The 22,080-nt window shown below is 42.3% G+C and overlaps 1 protein-coding gene across 2 annotated transcripts in view; it reads left to right on the forward strand.

Annotated features, from left to right (window-relative positions):
• Positions 1–22,080, forward strand: part of LOC134219490 (hemicentin-2) — a 514,836-nt gene that overhangs the window by 36,240 nt on the left and 456,516 nt on the right. The gene's annotated exons all lie outside the window — the stretch shown is intronic.

The following is a 22,080-nucleotide window of genomic DNA, read 5'->3' on the forward strand; positions in this document are numbered from 1 at the left end:
GTAAACAGTTTGGAATACGGGCAAGGATAATTTAGACGTTGTTCAAAATAAACCTATATCAAACTATAGGAAATCGCGTTGGTTTTTCAAATATTATTAAATGTATAGTGAAAATGTGATGTGCTTTATGTGTTGTGAAGTGAATTTCGAAAGGATACACAAAGGATAGCTTGAAATAGAGTGGAAAACAACGGCGTGAAAACGGATGAATCTGCTAGTAGCAATCGAGCAGTGCATCAAACCAACAGTTCAGAGGTAGGAAAATGAAAATAAAAGTGCATAATAATTTTATCTTTAAATAATTTGATTCTTGTGCATTGAAACATTACTTTAAGAAAATCTTGAATAATATTCGAAACATTCAAGAATGTGTTCCATCCATTATTGTGTACATACGATGTGAGAAATTGTAATTAAATTAATTTTTTATTTGGTTTATCGACGGTTGGGATTAATATACGGGCTGTTATTAATATGGGAACAGATACCCTACATAAACCATTTTTGTCTATTCTGTGTTCGTCGAATGTTGATACACGAAGAGTTAAATTTGTCTGGTTAGTTGTTAAAATAACAAAAAATATATCAAAAATATCTCTAGCCGTAACACAATTAAATCATACGTCGATACCTTCATATCAGCATTATACAAAAATTTGCTTTCTAGATATAGTTGCCTACATCACTGATATAAATCTGGTATGCTACCGCGGCTAATTTGGCCAACCCTGGAGAATACATATTTTTCCAAAATAATCGATCAGTTGAAAGCAGCGTTGAACCGTGAGCGATATATCTTTTGATGGAACTAATGAAACCCTCGCGAATTGCTTTATTTTTGGAGTTATTCACAAAATTCGCCAAACTATACATAACAAATATTGTTATAAATGTTGATATGGAATAAAACTGGTCGAAGACACATTTTTATCGAATTATTTAATAATAACACACGTCGTTTTAAATAACAACAATTGATAGAATTGAGTTATAATTGTGTTATGCATTCCTGATCGGGTCATCAAATTGGCATGCCTGTGAGGAATCATCAACTTCATTTAGAAACTTTTGTATAAAATATAAAATAAATTTTGAAACTGAGTATAATAACAAATTATAAAATCCAAAAGAAGATCCTGTGTTAAAACGTGTAAAAATATTAGCAATACTCCGAAAGTCACGAGACTTCAGAGGGCACTTGCAAAAGATCATACAAATGAGCGAGGGAATCTGAAAAATAAGGATGGACTTTCCACAAAAACTTATGGTGAAACATTAAAGTTGATTATGGAAACCAATTTTTTGGATCGATTATGCGTGTAGACCCAACAACAAGTGATTCGTTTGAAAGCCAAAGATGTTCAACAGGAACAACTGAAATGTTTGAAGAATCAGAAAATGTGGCGCAGGCCTTTGGCTAACAATATCTTTACGAAAGCCAGGGTAGAGAATACAGTGACATCTTTCCAGCCTAATAAATCTGCAGGACCGGACGGAATAATATCAGCAGTACTTCTAAACGGCGAAGCAGTGCTGATTCTACCGTTAATTGAGATTTTTGGTGCAAGTATAGGACTCAACTATATTCCATCATCATGGAGACAAGTAAAAATTATCTTTATACCAAAAGTGGGAAAGCGTGATATGACGAATCTCTAGGCATTCAGACCCATTAGTCTTTCATCAGTACTGTTGAAAGCTATGGAAAATGTGCTGAGTGATTATACGAACTCAAATTATATGATCAAACACCCACTGTCTAAGTTCCACTTTGCTTACCAGTCATGTAAGTCAATCACTACGGCACTTCATACAGTGGTATCTAAGGTGGAAAAAGCTCTATCGCCAAAAGAAATAGCACTTCTTCCTTGGATATTTAAGGAGCTTTCGATTCGTCAATGGATCGTGCCATGAAGAAAAGAAACTTCAACACGAACATTATGAAATGCAGAGTCTATTATATAGAGTTACGCAAAGAGGATCTTCTTACACTTATACTGAATGATCCTCTTGTTATTATGTTTGCAACTTTCATTTTTGTTCAACCCTTCAAGTGACTTCACGGGAGTGTTGACTTCTAAAGTTTTTTAATTCGATAATCAAGTCACCCACAGAGTGCAAACACGTGTGTTTCTTGTTGCTACTTTATTGGGGGACGTATTGAAGTTTCTTGAAGCTGGTTCCAGAATCAACCAAAGAGGCTTCCTGGATTCTTGAAAGGAGGCTTCCGGGCCTTTTGAAAGGAGGCTTCCGGGCCTCTTGAAAGGAGGCTTCCGGGCCTCTTGAAAGGAGGCTTCCGGGCCTCTTGAAAAGAGGCTTCCGGGCCTCTTGAAAGGAGGCTTCCGGGCCTCTTGAAAGGAGGCTTCCGGGCCTCTTGAAAGGAGGCTTCAGGCCTCTTGAAAGGAGGCTTCAGGCCTCTTGAAAGGAGGCTTCCTGGCCTCTTGAAAGGAGGCTTCTGGCCTCTTGAAAGGAGGCTTCCGGGCCTCTTGAAAGGAGGCTTCCGGGCCTCTTGAAAGGAGGCTTCCGGGCCTCTTGAAAGGAGGCTTCAGGCCTCTTGAAAGGAGGCTTCGGGCCTCTTGAAAGGAGGCTTCTGGCCTCTTGAAAGGAGGCTTCCGGGCCTCTTGAAAGGAGGCTTCCTGGCCTCTTGAAAGGAGGCTTCTGGCCTCTTGAAAGGAGGCTTCCGGGCCTCTTGAAAGGAGGCTTCGAGCCTCTTGAAAGGAGGCTGTCAAGCCTCTTGAAAGGAAGCTACCAAGCCTCTTGAAAGGAGGCTTCCAAGCCTCTTGAAAGGAGGCATCCAAGCCTCTTGAAAGGAGGCTTCCGCGCCTCTTGAAAGGAGGCTTCCGGGCCTCTTGAAAGGAGGCTTCCGGGCCTCTTGAAAGGAGGCTTCCAGGCCTCTTGAAAGGAGGCTTGCAGGCCTCTTGAAAGGAGGCTTCCAGGCCTCTTGAAAGGAGGCTTCCAGGCCTCTTGAAAGGAGGCTTCCGGGCCTCTTGAAAGGAGGCTTCCAGGCCTCTTGAAAGGAGGCTTCCAGGCCTCTTGAAAGGAGGCTTCCTGAGCCTCTTGAAAGGAGGCTCTGAGCCTCTTGAAAGGAGGCTTCCTGAGCCTCTTGAAAGGAGGCTTCCGAGCCTCTTGAAAGGAGGCTTCCGAGCCTCTTGAAAGGAGGCTTCCGAGCCTCTTGAAAGGAGGCTTCCGAGCCTCTTGAAAGGAGGCTTCCAAGGCTCTTCAAAGGAGGCTTCCGGGCCTCTTGAAAGGAGGCTTCCGGGCCTCTTGAAAGGAGGCTTCCGGGCCTCTTGAAAGGAGGCTTCCGGTCCTCTTGAAAGGAGGCTTCCGGGCCTCTTGAAAGGAGGCTTCCGGGCCTCTTGAAAGGAGGCTTCCGGGCCTCTTGAAAGGAGGCTTCCGGGCCTCTTGAAAGGAGGCTTCCGGGCCTCTTGAAAGGAGGCTTCCGGGCCTCTTGAAAGGAGGCTTCCTGGCCTCTTGAAAGGAGGCTTCCGGGCCTCTTGAAAGGAGGCTTCCGAGCCTCTTGAAAGGAGGCTTCCTAGCCTCTTGGAAGGAGGCTTCCAGGCCTCTTGAAAGGAGGCTTCCAAGCCTCTTGAAAGGAGGCTTCCAAGCCTCTTGAAAGGAGGCTTCCAAGCCTCTTGAAAGGAGGCTTCCAAGCCTCTTGAAAGGAGGCTTCCAAGCCTCTTGAAAGGAGGCTTCCAAGCCTCTTGAAAGGAGGCTTCCGGACCTCTTGAAAGGAGGCTTCCGGACCTCTTGAAAGGAGGCTTCCGGACCTCTTGAAAGGAGGCTTCCGGACCTCTTGAAAGGAGGCTTGGCCTCTTTCAAGAGGCTTCCGGGCCTCTTGAAAGGAGGCTTCCTGGCCTCTTGAAAGGAGGCTTCCAGGCCTTTTGAAAGGAGGCTTTCAGGCCTCTTGAAAAAATACTTCAAGGCCTCTTGAAAGGAAGCTTCCGGGCCTCTTGAAAGAAGGCTTCTGAGCCTCTTGAAAGAAGGCTTCCGAGCCTCTTGAAAGGAGGCTTCCGAGCCTCTTGAAAGGAGGCTTCCGAGCCTCTTGAAAAGAGCTTGAAAGGAGGCTTCCGGGCCTCTTGAAAGAAGGCTTCCGGGCCTCTTGAAAGGAGGCTTCCGGGCCTCTTGAAAGGAGGCTTCCGGGCCTCTTGAAAGGAGGCTTCCGGGCCTCTTGAAAGGAGGCTTCCGGGCCTCTTGAAAGGAGGCTTCCGGGCCTCTTGAAAGGAGGCTTCCGGGCCTCTTGAAAGGAGGCTTCCTGGCCTCTTGAAAGGAGGCTTCCTGGCCTCTTGAAAGGAGGCTTCCTGGCCTCTTGAAAGGAGGCTTCCTTGCCTCTTGAAAGGAGGCTTCCGGGCCTCTTGAAAGGAGGCTTCAGGGCCTGTTGAAAGGAGGCTTCCCGGCCTCTTGCCAGGAGGCTTCCCGGCCTCTGGAAAGGAGGCTTCTGGGCCTCTTGAAAGGAGGCTTCCGGGCCTCTTGAAAGGAGGCTTCCGGGCCTCTTGAAAGGAGGCTTCCGGGCCTCTTGAAAGGGGGCTTCCGGGCCTCTTGAAAGGAGGCTTCCTGGCCTCTTGAAAGGAGGCTTCCGGGCCTCTTGAAAGGAGGCTTCCGGCCTCTTGAAAGGAGGCTTCCAGGCCTCTTGAAAGGAGGCTTCCGGGCCTCTTGAAAGGAGGCTTCCGGGCCTCTTGAAAGGAGGCTTCTGGGCCTCTTGAAAGGTGGCTTCCTTGCCTCTTGAAAGGAGGCTTCTTTGCCTCTTGAAAGGAGGCTTCCTTGCCTCTTGAAAGGAGGCTTCCGGGCCTCTTGAAAGGAGGCTTCCGGGCCTCTTGAAAGGAGGCTTCCGGGCCTCTTGAAAGGAGGCTTCCGGGCCTCTTGAAAAAAGGCTTCCGGGCCTCTTGAAAGGAGGCTTCCGGGCCTCTTGAAAGGAGGCTTCCGGGCCTCTTGAAAGGAGGCTTCCGGGCCTCTTGAAAAAAAGGCTTCCGGGCCTCTTGAAAGAAGGCTTCCGGGCCTCTCGGAAGAAGGCTTCCAGGAGGCTACCGGGCCTCTTGAAAGGAGGCTTCCGGGCCTCTTGAAAGGAGGCTTCCGGGCCTCTTGAAAGGAGGCTTCCGGGCCTCTTGAAAGGAGGCTTCCGGGCCTCTTGAAAGGAGGCTTCCGGGCCTCTTGAAAGGAGGCTTCCGGGCCTCTTGAAAGGAGGCTTCCGGGCCTCTTGAAAGGAGGCTACCTGGCCTCTTGAAAGGAGGCTTCTGGCCTCTTGAAAGGAGGCTTCCGGGCCTCTTGAAAGGAGGCTTCCGGGCCTCTTGAAAGGAGGCTTCCGGGCCTCTTAAAAGAAGGCTTCCGGGCCTCTTGAAAGGAGGCTTCTGGGCCTCTTGAAAGGAGGCTTCCGGGCCTCTTGAAAGAAGACTTCCGGGCCTCTTGAAAGGAGGCTTCCGGGCCTCTTGAAAGGAGGCTTCCGGGCCTCTTGAAAGGAGGCTTCCGGGCCTCTTGAAAGGAGGCTTCCGGGCCTCTTGAAAGGAGGCTTCCGGGCCTCTTGAAAGGAGGCTTCCGGGCCTCTTGAAAGGAGGCTTCCGGGCCTCTTGAAAGGAGGCTTCCGGGCCTCTTGAAAGAAGACTTCCGGGCCTCTTGAAAGGAGGCTTCCGGGCCTCTTGAAAGGAGGCTTCCGGGCCTCTTGAAAGGAGGCTTCCGGGCCTCTTGAAAGGAGGCTTCCGGGCCTCTTGAAAGGAGGCTTCCGGGCCTCTTGAAAGGAGGCTTCCAGGCCTCTTGAAAGGAGGCTTTCAAGCCTCTTGAAAGGAGGCTTCCGGGCCTCTTGAAAGGAGGCTTCCGGGCCTCTTGAAAGGAGGCTTCCGGGCCTCTTGAAAGGAGGCTTCCGGGCCTCTTGAAAGGAGGCTTCCGGGCCTCTTGAAAGGAGGCTTCCAGGCCTCTTGAAAGGAGGCTTCCGGGCCTCTTGAAAGGAGGCTTCCGAGCCTCTTGAAAGGAGGCTTCCGGGCCTCTTGAAAGAAGGCTTCCGGGCCTCTTGAAAGGAGGCTTCCGGGCCTCTTGAAAGGAGGCTTCCGGGCCTCTTGAAAGGAGGCTTCCGGGCCTCTTGAAAGGAGGCTTCCGAGCCTCTTGAAAGGAGGCTTCCGGGCCTCTTGAAAGAAGGCTTCCTGGCCTCTTGAAAGGAGGCTTCCGGGCCTCTTGAAAGGAGGCTTCCGGGCCTCTTGAAAGGAGGCTTCCGGGCCTCTTGAAAGGAGGCTTCCTGGCCTCTTGAAAGGAGGCTTCAGGGCCTCTTGAAAGGGGCTTCCAGGCCTCTTGAAAGGAGGCTTCCGAGCCTCTTGAAAGGAGGCTTCCTGAGCCTCTTGAAAGGAGGCTTCCTGGCCTCTTGAAAGGAGGCTTCCGGGCCTCTTGAAAGGAGGCTTCCGGGCCTCTTGAAAGGAGGCTTCCGGGCCTCTTGAAAGGAGGCTTCCTGGTCTCTTAAAACGAGGCTTCCGAGCCTCTTCAAAGGAAGCTTTCGGGTCTCTTGAAAGAAGGCTTCTGGGTGTCTTGTAAGGAGGATTCCGAGCCTCTTGAAAGGAGGCTTCCTGGCCTCTTGCAAGAAGGCTTCTTGGCCTCTGGAAATGAGGCTTCCTGGCCTCTTGAAAGGAGCCTTCTGGGCCTCTTAAAAGGAGGCTTCCGGACCACTTGAAAGAAGGTTTCCGGGCCTCTTGAAAGGAGGCTTCCGTGCCTCTTGAAAGGAGGCTTCCGAGCCTCTTGAAAGGAGGCTTCCGAGCCTCTTGAAAGGAGGCTTCCTGGCCTCTTGAAAGGAGGCTTCCTGGCCTCTTGAAAGGAGGCTTCCGGGCCTCTTGAAAGGAGGCTTCTGGCCTCTTGAAAGGAGGCTTCCGGGCCTCTTGAAAGGAGGCTTCTGGCCTCTTGAAAGGAGGCTTCCAGACCTCTTGAAAGGAGGCTTCCGGGCCTCTTGAAAGGAGGCTTCCGGGCCTCTTGAAAGGAGGCTTCCGGGCCTCTTGAAAGGAGGCTTCCGGGCCTCTTGAAAGGAGGCTTCCGGGCCCCTTGAAAGGAGGCTTCCGGGCCTCTTCAAAGGAGGCTTCCGGGCCTCTTGAAAGGAGGCTTCCGGGCCTCTTGAAAGGAGGCTTCCGGGCCTCTTGAAAGGAGGCTTCCGGGCCTCTTGAAAGGAGGCGTCCGGGCCTCTTGAAAGGAGACTTCCGGGCCTCTTGAAAGGAGGCTTCGTGGCTTTATGAAAGGAGGCTTCCCGGCCTCTTGAAAGGAGGCTTCCGGGCCTCTTGAAAGGAGGCTTCCGGGCCTCTTGAAAGGAGGCTTCCGGGCCTCTTGAAAGGAGGCTTCTGGCCTCTTGAAAGGAGGCTTCCGGGCCTCTTGAAAGGAGGCTTCAGGCCTCTTGAAAGGAGGCTTCCGGGCCTCTTGAAAGGAGGCTTCCGGGCCTCTTGAAAGGAGGCTTCCGGGCCTCTTGAAAGGAGGCTTCCGGGCCTCTTGAAAGGAGGCTTCCGGGCCTCTTGAAAGGAGGCTTCCGGGCCTCTTGAAAGGAGGCTTCCGGGCCTCTTGAAAGGAGGCTTCCGGGCCTCTCGAAAGGAGGCTTCCGGGCCTCTTGAAAGGAGGCTTCCGGGCCTCTTGAAAAGCGGCTTCCGGGCCCCTTGAAAGGAGGCTTCCGGGCCTCTCAAAAGGAGTCGTCCAAGCCTCTTGAAAGATTGGAAGAACGCTTCCGAGATAGATAGATGCTTCTAATCCTCTTGCAAAGAAATAACCGAACTTATAAAAAAAAGATTTTTGCAACCGCAGCCCTTGGTTGTGGAGATCAGGATTCAATTGGCTTCGAGGTCAGGATTCAATTGGCTGATCGCTGTGCATATAGTACAAAACAAAGTTTTGAAATTAGTTCTTTTAGTCAAAGACGAGTTTAGTACTTTCCATTTAATTCCACTACGATTTGTTATTTTCCAGATACATATTTCGATCTCAACTGTGAGGCCGTCTTCAGTGTCTCGTACTTGACTCGATTAAAAAATACGCTATTATCAAAACTTTATCAATATGTTTTGATTGGAATTGTACTTAGTCCGCCATTACACATTTTTGTCCGAGGTACGCCCTGGGGCTAGCAAAGGTACCCATAGGGGTACATGTTCCCCAGGTTGAGAACCGCTGTTTTAATAAGAAAAATTATTTAGCTCTTTTAAGTGGAATGTTTTCACTGTCATAAGACGAGTTTAGCACAACTCCATTTAATTCCACCACGTCAAGATTGAAAGCATTAAATCACAATTAGAGATAGAAAAAAACACTTTCCTCGCTTTCTTATAACGATCGTGACCTTTTTCCAGTACTACTTAACACTAGAGAAGATTTCATTTATTTAGTCTACATCTAAACAGATAACACTGAATCAACAATTTGACGCCACAATACACGGTTCGAGGCCGTATCTCTCCATCCTCGAATACGCCCCACGCTCGCCAAGTCGTTCTGCACCTCGTCTGCCCATCTCGCTCGCTGCGCTCCACGTCGTGTCGTACCTGCCGGATCGGAAGCGAACACCATCTTTGCAAGGTTGCTGTCCGGCATTCTTGCAACATGCCCTGCCCATCGTACCCTTCCGGCTTTAGCTACCTTCTGGATGCTGGATACTAAAGAGGATATCATTTTTTAATAGAAGGCAACGGAAATCTTCAACTAGACACTGACTAAAACCAACTCTCTCTTCATTCATTAATTGGAGACAATGGAAACTCTGCTTTATCTTAAGGTTCAACATGTATCTGGGAGTAACTCTCGATAACAAACTAAATTCGAAAGCATAGGTAAGATCAATTACTAGGTAAGGCCACAAACGCCTTATCGATAAGTAAGAATTCATCTTATCAATCTCGTACACTCTTTTACCTCTGTAGTCATTCAATACCGCTCACATATGTCAATCACAATCTTTGGCAGAGAGATAGACGTAGAGATAAGGAGGACTATAACCGATAGAAGGGCTATTGAACCCTTGGTTTACACAAGGTAGTGGTGCTACGCATTACCATGCCGCTCAACGAGTAAAATTGCTGTCAAACCATGACTAATAACAACACAACGCCTGTGAATTCCTATTTGTAATTTGGTTGCTCAATGCTATTACTACTGTTGGTGAATCGGACGATATTTTGCAAAACAATCATGATTTTTTAAGCCTTCATCGCTCAACTTTAAGTAAACAGTATTACACCAAAAAACGCAAAAAGCGCAGCCCAAATCGCAGCAAATAAATTTGAATTAATTTCGAAGCCAATATAAAAGCCGTTCAGTTCTTTTTTTTTCGATTTACCGCCCCAGGTTTCGTCGAAACGACTGAGCTCGAGCGATATATTCAAATCTAAGCACCTACGAAAAAAGATACAGGTAAAAGGCAAAGCGTCAGGCTTTTGTGAACATTTTGGCGAAGCGCCGAGCAAAAATCCCAAACAAGGGAACGCAGCAACAACGAGATCTGAGTTTTTTTTTCGCCGAACCACAATCGCTCCACACTCTTCCGCGTGCCAATGTCGTGCCTTTGCCGCGCGTCTGCCATTCCTGTTGGCATTCTTTCTAAAGGAAGCTTTTTATCCCGCTTCAAACTTCTGCGGAAAAGCCCGAAAACCTCAGTCGTAACCTAATGAACTTTTTTTTTCGTTATTCGTTATTTTCTCTTTTTTATGGCGCCCAGATCCTTTGCCTTTGATTTCATTTTTTTTTTTCGTTTTAGTCGGTTGGTTTTTCTTTCACTTGAATATTTACAATGCATGGTGTCGTGTCGGTTGAGTAGAGCTTTTTGTAGTTCTGTTCTGGTACTTTTTGAGATTTGAAATTGAATGGCTAGGGGTGATGTGAAAAATGCGTGTTACTCACAGCAATTGTTCACATTTTCGTCTGATTGTGGCCACCCTAGTTCGACTTTAACAGAATGTTGTATTTGTTTTCCATATTGTGTGAGTTTCTTCTGTATTGCACTTCTGGCTTTCGTGTGATATTCTTCTATTGCATAGTGTTATGACACGCAATGTTTAATATTTAAAACTAGAAGTCTAGTAAAAACGTTTTTTGTTGTTCATATGTGCCTACATCTCGTTAGAAATATTTTAAAATTTGAAAAAAATATCAATAATTTCTGTGTTTCATACTCTCATGCAAATACTCAAAATTTTCTAATTTTCATTCTGACAGCTTAGAAAATAATAAACCACCTTTCGTTCATTATTCAGTAGTAAAAGTAAGCGGACAAAACAACGCGTTCTCGAACAATACCCGTAGTCCTTAAACTTTTAATGACTTTTCCGCTCGCTCTCCAATGACAAATGTTTGGCTATTAGGTCCCCTTTTTCCAAGGGACTTGAGCTACTAATTCCGCGGCGAAGTGTTTTTGTTTTCTTTCTTTTCACCGCCCCGGTAGGATTCGGGGGCCCTTTGGAATGGAACGATCACATTTTACGATTACTAACTACCCGTCATCATCATCATCATCTTCGCGGACGGTCGAATGTTGGGGACATTTTTTAGCATAACTCTACATAGGCTTGGTGCTGTTCGCGTTGTCGTCGTCGTCGTCGATTGCGAATGTCATTCAACCGTCCATGTGTTTTGCGGAACGAATTAAAACTTGGCCCATTACCAGCTCTGGACCTCCGGCCCTTCTGCCCTTCGTGACGGGGTGGTATTAGACCTTGGGTGAATCGTGAATTCGCATTTTTAGATAATGTCATTGGGGTGTGTTGTGGCTTTATGGTTTCAACTTTTAATGGGCTTCGCAAGTGAAAGAGGGACATTTTCCAGTAAGCGCGAAGCAAGTGAACAGAAATTTATATTTAATTTTGAAATTATACAACAGTTCTACTTTGAATGGTCAAAATATGTAAAACAATAAGCAACTATGCAAACTTCCCCATCGGCGCTGCTGCTTGCAAAAAGGAAAGCTGAAAATATGCCCAATTTCGGGGTTTCCCTTCCGGTTCGCCAATTCCATCCCCGATTTCCAATCAAATTGAAATTCCGGCTGGATCCAATGTGTGTGCAGCGCATACGAATTGAACCGAGGCAATCGTAAATTGGATTCCTTCGAATTTGATTTGCCTGTTGCCAGACAAGCTTGGGTGTACCTGGAAAGCGATCTCTGTTCTGTTTGTATCAATTCTGAAGCAGTGAGCACATAAAGTATTACATTTAATATTTCATTGCTAGTTCGCTTAATCCTTTTTGAAGGGGAAGAGTATTTATGATTATTTGAAATTGTGTGTGAAATAAACGGTCTTGGCAAAAGTGCTCGAATTTGAGGAGCACCGATCCTTGTTTCTCTGATTGTGTAAAAGGGAAAATTCAATCAACTAAGAATAATATTATTCTACTGGCTCTTTGACTTGAACCTTTTTGTAGCAGAAAACTTTTAAAATGAAGAATAAGAATAACATAAACAAGAAAGGTATATTGTGAATGTCTGTCCCAACGTTTGACAAAATAAAATAATTGAAAACTAGTCATACTATAATAAAATAATAATAAAGTTTATATAATAATAAGAACTCTGCCGACATTCTTTTTACTATACAAAGCGCTTGTTACAACGCTTTTTTATGCGGCACAACATCTTTTGGTCTTTTTTACGGCACGTGAAGTAAACAGAATTTATTGATAATCAAAAGTAAACCTTCTCAAGAATAGTTTATGCCATTTTTAATCCATAGAGCCAAATAGAATGGATACACCTTCAACATTCTGGTTCATCACAACAAGCATAAGTACTATACAACCAGTGGCGCTGTAGTATTTTGACAAAATATGCTTTAATAAGCCAAACTTCGCCATGTATTATGCATCATGTTGTAGTGAATGCCTGGTTTTATCACTAACATCGGTTTGACACTTTATAAGGGATCAAAGTCAGCATTGGCACGAGCTGACGTTTTCGTTTTCTGCTGCAGTGAAATTTTTAAAACTTTTTTTTTCGAAACTGTGTTGTAGCTGTACAGGAACCAGACACCGGCCAGTCCCTCAACTGTTGGAAGATCTACCACAAGGACATACAATTCTGGCATATATGAGAGCGGAACACGACCAGAAATTTGTGCACTAAGGTCAGTGAGGTCACCAATTCCAGAGCCCGTTAATTCATGAAGCCTCATCGGCGTTGCGCCTGGACAGCAAGAGGGACCTGAGAGCGTGCAGGAGTGCAGCGGGATGTTCGAGTTATTCTTGCCAATGGATCCAGCTGACACGGATGCGATGAATCAAGTATATTCCTCGACGAATGATTGGAGACAACATGAAGACTGCAACTGATGTTGAAGAAAGCATCTCACTCGTTCCGGACATTCGCATTGAGGCTTGGTGAGAGAATTCCATTATATATTTATTATTGTATACCAAATTTGATTGAAACTATATACTAAAACCATCAGGGCACCCGATTGAAGCGATTTGGATAGGAAGAGTGGAATCGCCAACTTCCTATTGTTAACATCTCGTGGATAAAGGGCGGGCTCTTCTCCCCATCTATTGGGTCAATCTGGGAAACGAGGGCTAGGTTATATTATTATATGTACTAACTTTCTTCTGGAAGGAGATTCTCTATTCATCCCGTGGATTCGCATAAGTGTCTCTGCTTATGGAACCACCCCACCCATTTTTGGCCCTTCATACAGGAGTTTGATGAAATACAAACAATAATATAATCATGATCAAATCGTTTGTCAGATATGATCAGTGCTATCGGCAGGTGCCTTGCTACAATAGATGGTAGTATCATCATCATCATCATCAACATCGGTTTGACACTTTATATTACCGGTAATTTGGCTGCTACCTAGGTCCAAGCAAACTAGATGTTGGTCACACGATTAGAAGCGACATTAGCAATCATATACTCTTGCATCAGGTGTCGTTGAATAATAAAATATGTATCTGAGAACCAACCGTTGTAGTTCAATAAGTACTTAAAATGGCCTTGCAGCTCCCGGAACATATGATCCAAGGGCATGTGCTCATTCAGGAACGGTGAATATTCTTGACACTTGACTAACCGCACTATAATTCGTCTTGGGATCCACAGTGTTTAAATATATGGAGAGGTGAAAAATTTAACTGGAAATGTCGGATTATCAAGAAATTGCAATGATCTGGTGTGTTGTGGACAAAACAATCATGCTCGCACTTTAGTCGATCTAGCAATGTGCAATGTGCTTGTTGATAGTTTAAATCTAGGTTTGAACGTGTCGTAGCCAAGCAAATCTGTCTCCCGATTTGCCTTTTACCAACGAAAACAAGCGCAGAACACCGAGGGTAATTCGCATGTTCACGCCACAAAAACCGAACACTGAATGATCATCGTTCATTTTCACCGTTCCAATAATCTAGAATTCCCTGTCAGCCTACTGAGATTGAATTTCAAATTTCTTCTCATTAGCTTCTTAGTATGCTGGCATTTCAAATGCCTACTACGATTGAATTTCAAATTCGTTGAATTTTTTTCTATAATTGTCATTAAATATTTTAGTTTATTTTATTATTTTTAACGTTTTTACTTTATCCATCAATGTAATCAACAAATGCAAATTTTTTTTCAGACTCACTTTATTCCCCGCAGAACGCAAAATAGAAACCCGGGCAAGATAATCTGCAGTTAAACCTACAATAGTCGATGTTGAAAGGACGGTCGATTCACGGGAATATCGAGATGTTAAATAGAAAATCCTTTGGAAGGTCCCTTGTCATAGGACGAGTTTGTACAATCCCATTGAATTCCACCACTTAAATGTATCTTGACAGATACGTATTTCGACCTCAACAGTAAGGCCGTCTTCAGTGTCTCGTACTTGACTCGACTTGACTAGACTTAAGTCATAATTTTAAGCATAATTTTTTCACGGAATAATTCTTCCTGGGATAAGTACGAGACACTGAACACGGCCTTACTGTTGAGGTCGAAATACGTATCTGTCAAGATACAATGAAGTGGTGGAATTCAAAAGGATTGTACAAACTCGTCTTATGACAAGTGAAGACATTCCACTAAAAAGCTCAAAATAATTTCTTAACTTTGGAAGGTGTTTGAATGGACCATCACAGTAACCCAAAAACATATTTTTTTTTGCAATTCCTGATCATAATACCTGGTTTACAGTTGTCATTTGAGTGATAAAACGGCCTACTTTTCCATACCAACAGAATGGGTGCTTTAATGACCATTATGCAACTCAAATGGGTTGCATAATATTCATTATAGCACTCATTTGGGTGCTATAATGAAAAACCTACATTGGGACAGTAGTTACTTGACTGTATTTAGATGAATTAGTTTGGGTGAGTGTTAAAATAGTGTACTGTAAGAGTCTCGTAATAAATGAGATGGTTTGTTGGACATAACATCACAATTTTCCAAAGGCAATTGCATCCATCGCTTCATAGCTTTTCAAGCTATGCAATTTGGCACGATAAGATGGAATCTTATTGTTCTCTGCCGCAACATAATTTATTGGCATGAATGATCATGTGGAGTAAATTCGATTGTACAATTTTGGTATAGATTTATCATATTAAAGCCCATTTTTCGTCATTGCAAAAAATAGCGTGTGCAACTCGTTGCAAAACTCGATTTTTTCAGCGCTCGTAGTATTTATCCAACTCGGCAAGCCTCGTTGGATAAACGTACAACTCGTGCTGAAAAAATCATCTTTTTGCAACTAGTTGCACAAACTACTATTAACTAGTCGACCTCGGCAGACATTGTAGGGCGAAAATGCGCGTTGTGGACTAGGTACCCATACGAAATTTTCATACGAATCCTAATTTTTGTTTTTCACAATTTACTCAGTCTTACTCGTGATTTTCACATGAGGAATTATCATATAGGGTAAATGTTCCATTTTGGATCCCTAGAGAAAGTGCTTACCGATATCTGCTTATATGTATCAAATGACACGTTTGATATAGGCGGAAATCACACAATTTCATAGATGGAAGTCTCATTTATGAAATAGAAATTTGAAATTGGCAGTTTGATAAATCGCTGAGAATTGTAACTTTCTTAAATGAAAATATTCTTCGTTTTGGACAGTGCAACAAATTTTGGACACGCCCAATTTAGTCTCTTCAAAGCAGTGTTGTGCTTAGAGATGGGCGAACGCTCACGAGCCGTTCATTTGAACCGGTTCGTAAGAAAAAGCGTTCAAACCACGGCTCTCTAAATTTGAACCGCGGCTCACAAATAAACCGTGGCTCAAATAAACACCGTGTCACTTGATCAGCCGCTTTATTATGACATTTACTGTTTGTTTGTTCAGGGGCCAGCATATTTCCTCCCTTTCTCTTTTACTTTCATTCTCCTTAGCATTTTCCGGCATTGAAATGAACGAGCTATTTCTGGATTCTCAAAAACAGAGATTTGGAGATGACAGCAAATAACTGCAAGCATATCAATCGATAATTGACCTTCCCCGTCAAAAATTGTATCTTGTTTTATTAACGCAGTCAATTCTTGGCTCTTCTAGGCTCAACTTTCCCAACAAACCCATAAAAATCGAAAACAAAATCTGAAAAAACCAGCATTTATTTGTATAGGTTCATCGGGAAAATTGACCCTTAAAAAAATAAAGATCCGATTGAGCGAGATTTTTTTTTAACGGGAAAGGGCAATTCAAAAACAGTTGTCTTTATGGGAGGACTTTGACGAACAGATCAGTAAGCTTCTAGATCATATTATGATCCATCAGTTTCTGCCATAATCGAAGGCGCTAAGTACACCACTAAACCTTACCTGCCGAAAGTTAGCGATCCCTTGTTCTGGTGGGAGCAGAAAAAAAAAAAATTATCCGAGGTTATATCAGTTGGTCTTGTAAAGACTTTGTATTACGGGTACTCCAATGTCATGCGTGAGGATTTTTTTCAAAAACGGGACACATTTGTAGTAAGCGACGCAGCCGGCTAACATCGGAAATCATTGAGGAAAATATATACGTATGCCAAAATTCACATTGAAAAGATTGTAAAGATTTAAAATGAAATCGAAAAATTAACGGCTATTTCATTGTTGTTTTAATACACCTACTTGATATTTTGATTTTTTTAAATTAGTTTCTTGTTAATGATATTGAATATAGTTGAATACGCAACATATAAAACTAGGCTAGGCTGAATTCTTTTCCATTTGAACTTCGTTAATCTGTAATTCGTTAAAATTAAAACGGAGCACGGAGCACGAAACTAATCAGCAGAAAAGTTTACTAGAGATGAATTATATATCAAGAAGTTACTAGAAGATCAAATAAAAAATGAACTCCAATACATAATTTGAATGATGTATCGTTCAAACCACCGGGAGTTCATAGTTCTTTTGAATGAACTAACGAGCCGTTCAAATGAGTCGGCTCATTTAAGTGAACGCTTGGTTCAGAGTCGCTCATCAGAATGAACCGTTTTGCCCATCACTAGTTGTGCTGAATCATTATCAGACGATAATGATTGCAATTTTCATGTGAAATCTTTTCACGTGTAAAAAGAAAGGCGAGTTGTACTCAAACGATAATAAACACAAAGTTTTCATTCGAATATTAAACTTCACTAATATTAGCTAATTGACAACTATTATATTTTCTATTTGGCGTTATGGTTTCATGGCAGTAAGAGAAGAGTTCAAAATAACGGTATATGCTTCAAATCAAGATACGAAAAAGTGAAACAGATGCTGAACAATACTATTTTCCTGAAACTAATGGAGGAATTAGCAGCGGCTTTGATTTTAGTTCAGAAATCAAGAAAATTTCGCCAGGAGGGACCAAATTGTGTAGGGGTCCAAATCAAGTTGGTTACCCGAACACGGTAACAACAGAAGGAATGAAGTCATAGAACATCGATTGAGCTGATAGGTTTGACTGTATATGAATAAAAACTAGTTGAGGTTTTGTTGTCACGATTCGACTAACGAAAGGATTCACCCAGGGCCTGATTTTAGGGGGGTCTGGGGAGCCATGGCCCCGGGCCCCCACATAACCTTATGTACCAAAATTAAACTTTTTCTTACATTTAGGGGCCCCCGAAAGCTGTCGGCCCGGGGCTCCCTTCCGGTAAAATACGGCCCTGGATTCTCGAAATAGCATAATTTTTTTCGCGTAATAATTCTTCCTGGGATCAGCAGTGTTTATATATGCATACGAAAACATGAAACGTTTCACTGCGATGAACCGGAAGGGTTGTTTGGCCGAAACTCTCGGTGGAAAGCCACTTGGTCGAATAGCACGTTGAGCCGAAAGTCAACGTTTGAACGTTTGTCCGGAATAGACCTGTGCGCTGCCGCTGATGAATTTCTTGCGTCGCCGCCGTCAAAAATGAATCGACATTTCTTGGACATTTTCACAAAAGTTTTATCAAATTCTTGCCCGAAACAGTACAGAGATTTTCATTTTCATTTAGAGAGGTTACGCGATATTTACATTTTATTCGCTATCGCTTTTATAGAAAACTAGCTGACCCGGCGAACTTTGTCTCGCTCAAAACTGAACAATTTGCTGATATTTTTTTACGTACACAATATATCTAGGGTAAATGATGGCTTTGGCAGGTTTGGTTCTATTATTGTCAGGGGGTTTTGGTTGACCAAATTTTATGAAATTTAGTCACAATATTCTTTGATATGCAAAGAATGTTCAGGCTAAATTTGAGCATTATTAGTTATAGACTCCCCTGACAATAATAGAACAAAACCTGCCGAAACCGTCATTTCCCCTTACAAACAAACCGGTTATTCAAAATATGTTTTCACTTTTTCTATTAATTTAGTAACAAAAGCTAATTTAGCACAAATCGATCTTTCAAAATTTAAAAATTTCATACACATTGTACGAAAAACCATTTCAACGAAAAGATTGAGCACCAATCTTCAAAGTATTCCAGTTTCATCATAACATTTTTCCTCGATAATAAAAGAAGACAAGGGATATAAATTAGTAAAAATTAGGTCTTTTCTTGAGTCGCGGTCGTACAAATCCCAACTTTGTATTATACATAAAGAAGAAGATACAAAAAAAAGAAAGAAGATATAAACAATGGAAGGAATTTCGCCAAATTTTCATGACTTTTTATTTCATGAAAGCGCATCAAACTATTGTAAACAAGCTGTTTCTTTTTCAATGTTACTTTTAACTCGAAATTCAGGAACAATATATTTATTTTATCGACTAGTCATCGTTATTTGCACAGATCTATTGAAACTATTTAGACATTTAGATTTCAAAACAAAGCAACATTCCCATCATGACTGCTTGTAATGTGACGGGTGACCGAGAGCCCGCTACATTTTCATTTGGTCTCTAGAAAATTTAATTGCGACTGTTTGTCACATGACGATCACGAAAACTACCAGTACTGGCCCGAAATGCACATTTTTAGCCAGCTTTATATGACACTTATCTACTTCCAAGTACTTCTTCATCTTCATTGGCATTACATGTTCCACTGGGACATTGCCGCTTCACAGAAGAAAAATAAAAAGAAGAAGAAGAAGACGTAATACTGATATAAATGTCCGTTTTAGAGCGCTTCAACGTCGGTGTTGGGCATATGAATCATGTTCGGTATTTGCGTCAAAACGTAATGAAAGCGTATCAAACCGTTTCCTATGCGATTTTTTCCTATAAACTTACAACACCCGGTATGATGCTAACTACTCTGTTTCATAACCTAAAATTATTGAATCTTCCCAATTACTTTTGAAATAAGAAATGTTTTATAAGTTTCAAGGACGTGTGGCTGAGCAGATCTTCTGGAGGAATCGTTTCGATAAGTAGAACGTTCTTAACTGGTCTAATGGGTATTGTTAGTTGTATGTCGTCATATGTAAGTGTTTAGCCTGACCCACCACTGGATGAAGACTGTTAAATTATCTGTCAAAGGATTCTCTGGAATTCCATTTTTTCAGATTCCTGAGCTCACTTAGATCCTCCTAATTCAGATTATTGTCGTGAATTAAACTTTTCAGAACATCTTCAAATATTTCTGATTCCGCAGATCTTACAATTCCTTAATAGGCCCATATTTTCTGTTTGTAAATTCCAAGTTATTCGAATGCTTCAGATTCCTAATTTTTTTGCGTTATCCAAAGTCTGACAAATCAACTCAGCTTTTATTGACCCTTCATAATGCCTGGATTTTTAATACTAACGATATTGTACAGATTATCAAAATTATGACCGAACCCGACCTGGGTTTGGTGGATATTCCGGATGAAGAATGCCAATATGATTGCCAGAACCTTTGGTTAAAAGAACGTCAGGACACGACCGACAGCTCGACAAAAAATAATCCTCAAGTCATCATGAAGGCTGTTGGCTGGCTTCTTGGTGGATTAAAAAGCGAATTGCTTTTTCAACTCAATACTATATTTCCCTTTTTAGATATAGACTTAGATATAGTCGGAAACTAAACGAATCAAAATTCTTGAAGGTCACTTCTTATAAAACTGGCGATTTCGTCGATGGAAGCTGGCTGGGCGTGGCTTCAAATTCATCGTTGTTGACTGGACTGTCGATTTGTGCTGTCAATTCCTTGCGTGTATGCAAACAAGAACAGACGATGTGGTGTATGAGGAAAGGATTGACTCAAGTTAGGATTTGATTTGGAAGCCGATACTCTCGTGGTTGCTCGTCGTTGGTGGACTGGGATGAAGGGTATCAAAAGAAAAGAACAAAACATTGGCGCGAACACCTTCATTCGCATAGTTTAGTAAACCCTCTAGACTGCGGAAGTCTCCCTTTTTTTCTGATTATTCGAATCTTTTGCCAGTTTTCTAGACCCTTTCTCATTTCCTACGGGTTTCATAGACTTAACAGATTCATCATGGAATGCGGGACGTTTTCCGGGACGCCTGGAAATGCGGGACAAGCAGGCTTAATCCGGGACTGTCCCGCATAAGCCGGGACGTCTGGTCACTTTAATTTAAGCTGAATAAGCTATAGCTATAGTTTTTCAGTTGAAGAAGTCAATTATTAGCTATATAAGCCCTGTACCAGCTTCCAATGTTTGTTTGGAATTACAATTTTTGCATTTGTATGTCATGAGGCTATCACGACACGATGATACTTCTAAGGAATCGAGACCATCCACCCTAAGCGTGGTATTGTAGCCACGCATCTTGCTGCACGGCTAAGAAGGACTCCAAAATTCAAGTATATTTGGAGAATTTATTCTGATTTTAAGTAAAATGAGCTGATTTTAATTAAAATAAGTGCGAAAAACGTTGTGGGTAAATGTTTTTGTAAGGCCAACTTGGGCACTATAGATCCCTTGCTATACAACGGCCAAACATAAGCAAGCAATTTTTGACGTAATACTTAATTCTTTCTATACTATACTGGGTGTCATTCAGATTATTGGCAATCGAGAGCGTTATGCTGAAAGGGCAGATTTCAAATGTTACTAGCGCCTTTACCTTTCGATGGATTTTGAAGATTTATATATCAATCGACTCGGACACTCTCCAGCAATTTGCCAATTTCATTGAAACTTATTATTAATTACGATAAGCTATTGAAAATCTCAATTCTTGTCAAAGCCAGCAAAAATTTCATATGTAACCAATCCCGTGCATTCCTAACACGGACATCAGAATTATGTTAAATGTTAAAAAAGTTAAAAAATTGAATTTCAACGGGAAATCCTTCGGAAAACCCACGATTTTTTTTCTGTTCCATAAGAAATGCTTCGGAATATCCATAGCAAATTTTACTAGAGTTTTCACAAGAAGTTGCTTGTTTTTTTCACGGATAAATTTGTTAAATGAAAAATTCATTAGAGTTTCCTCGGGAAATATTCTGTAATGTGCACTTAAATTCGTCATAAATTCCACGGAATATTCATCTACTTTTCACGGAAACGGACATTAGATATCCCATTTAAGGCAAGAAAAAGTTGAGCTGAGTAGAAATTTCTTCAAAGTTCAAAACATAATCGCTTGGCGACGATAGAAAGTTGCAGTCGTTAGCAGAATCACAGTCGCTCTCCGGCAGGAGACGCTGCAAAAGTTTATTCGCAAAAATCATCAAGTAACTGACATTGAAGTCAGTGTCGTAGCCAAACGATTTGTCTACCTTTTCCGTTGAAAACAGGCTTTGAATTTCGAATTTATTCTCATCAGCTTTTTAGTATGCTGACATTACACATACCTAATACGATTGAATATAAAATTTGTTTTTGCCTTTCTCGTATACCAAGTATACTGCCGCTAACCGCAAGTCGAGCACATCTGTATATGGACGCCGCTAACCGTATACGTAAAGGCTATATGATCATTGGTCACTCCAAAACCAAACTTTTGAAAGAAGGCTCGGAGACTCATAAGTGTTATATACCAATCGACTCAGCTCGACGAATTGAGGTGATGTCTGTTTGTGTGTGTATGTGTGTTTGTGTACAAAATTTTGTATACACACTTTTTGGAACTTAGCATTGGAATTACTCGCAACAAGTTCCATTCGACGAGAAATCCTGTCCCATTGTTTGCTATTGAAAATTGGCCAGATTGGATAATGAGATCAAAAGATATGGCCAAAACACTATTTTTTATGCGCAAAACACGCTAAAAAACACTCACTCATATTTTTTAGTATGTGTTGCATGAGAAAGGCACCAACATCGCTAGGTAAATTAATCAGGTTTTTTTATTGTTGTCATTTAAATTTATTACGTTCATAAAGCTACGTTTTCCTACGTCACCTTTGCGTACAGCCAACCTTCGAGTTTCTGAAGGGATTCCTGAAAGAATTTCTAGAGGAATTCCTGAAGAAATTAAATATTGACGGAAATTATTTCAGGAGTTCCTTCCAAAATATATTTAGTCATTTGTTCGTATCAAAATTTTGGAAGGAATTGCTGATGGATATTTCTAAAGAGTTGTTGAAAGAATTTTCAAAGGGATGGGATACATGAAGATTTTTTTAGATTAATTTTCGAAAAAAAATTTGAAGAAGTTTTTGAAATATTGTCCTTTGGAATGAAATTTCTCTAAGAAATTTGGAATTAGTTTTTGGAAGAATTTTCAAAGATATATACTACCTGGAAAAACTTCATAATATTTCTTTGTAACTGCTTGAAAATGTTTTTATTTAATTATCACTTAACTGA

Source organism: Armigeres subalbatus, chromosome 3 (assembly GCF_024139115.2).
Source record: "Armigeres subalbatus isolate Guangzhou_Male chromosome 3, GZ_Asu_2, whole genome shotgun sequence".
In the NCBI taxonomy this organism is placed as follows: Eukaryota; Metazoa; Arthropoda; class Insecta; order Diptera; family Culicidae; genus Armigeres; species Armigeres subalbatus.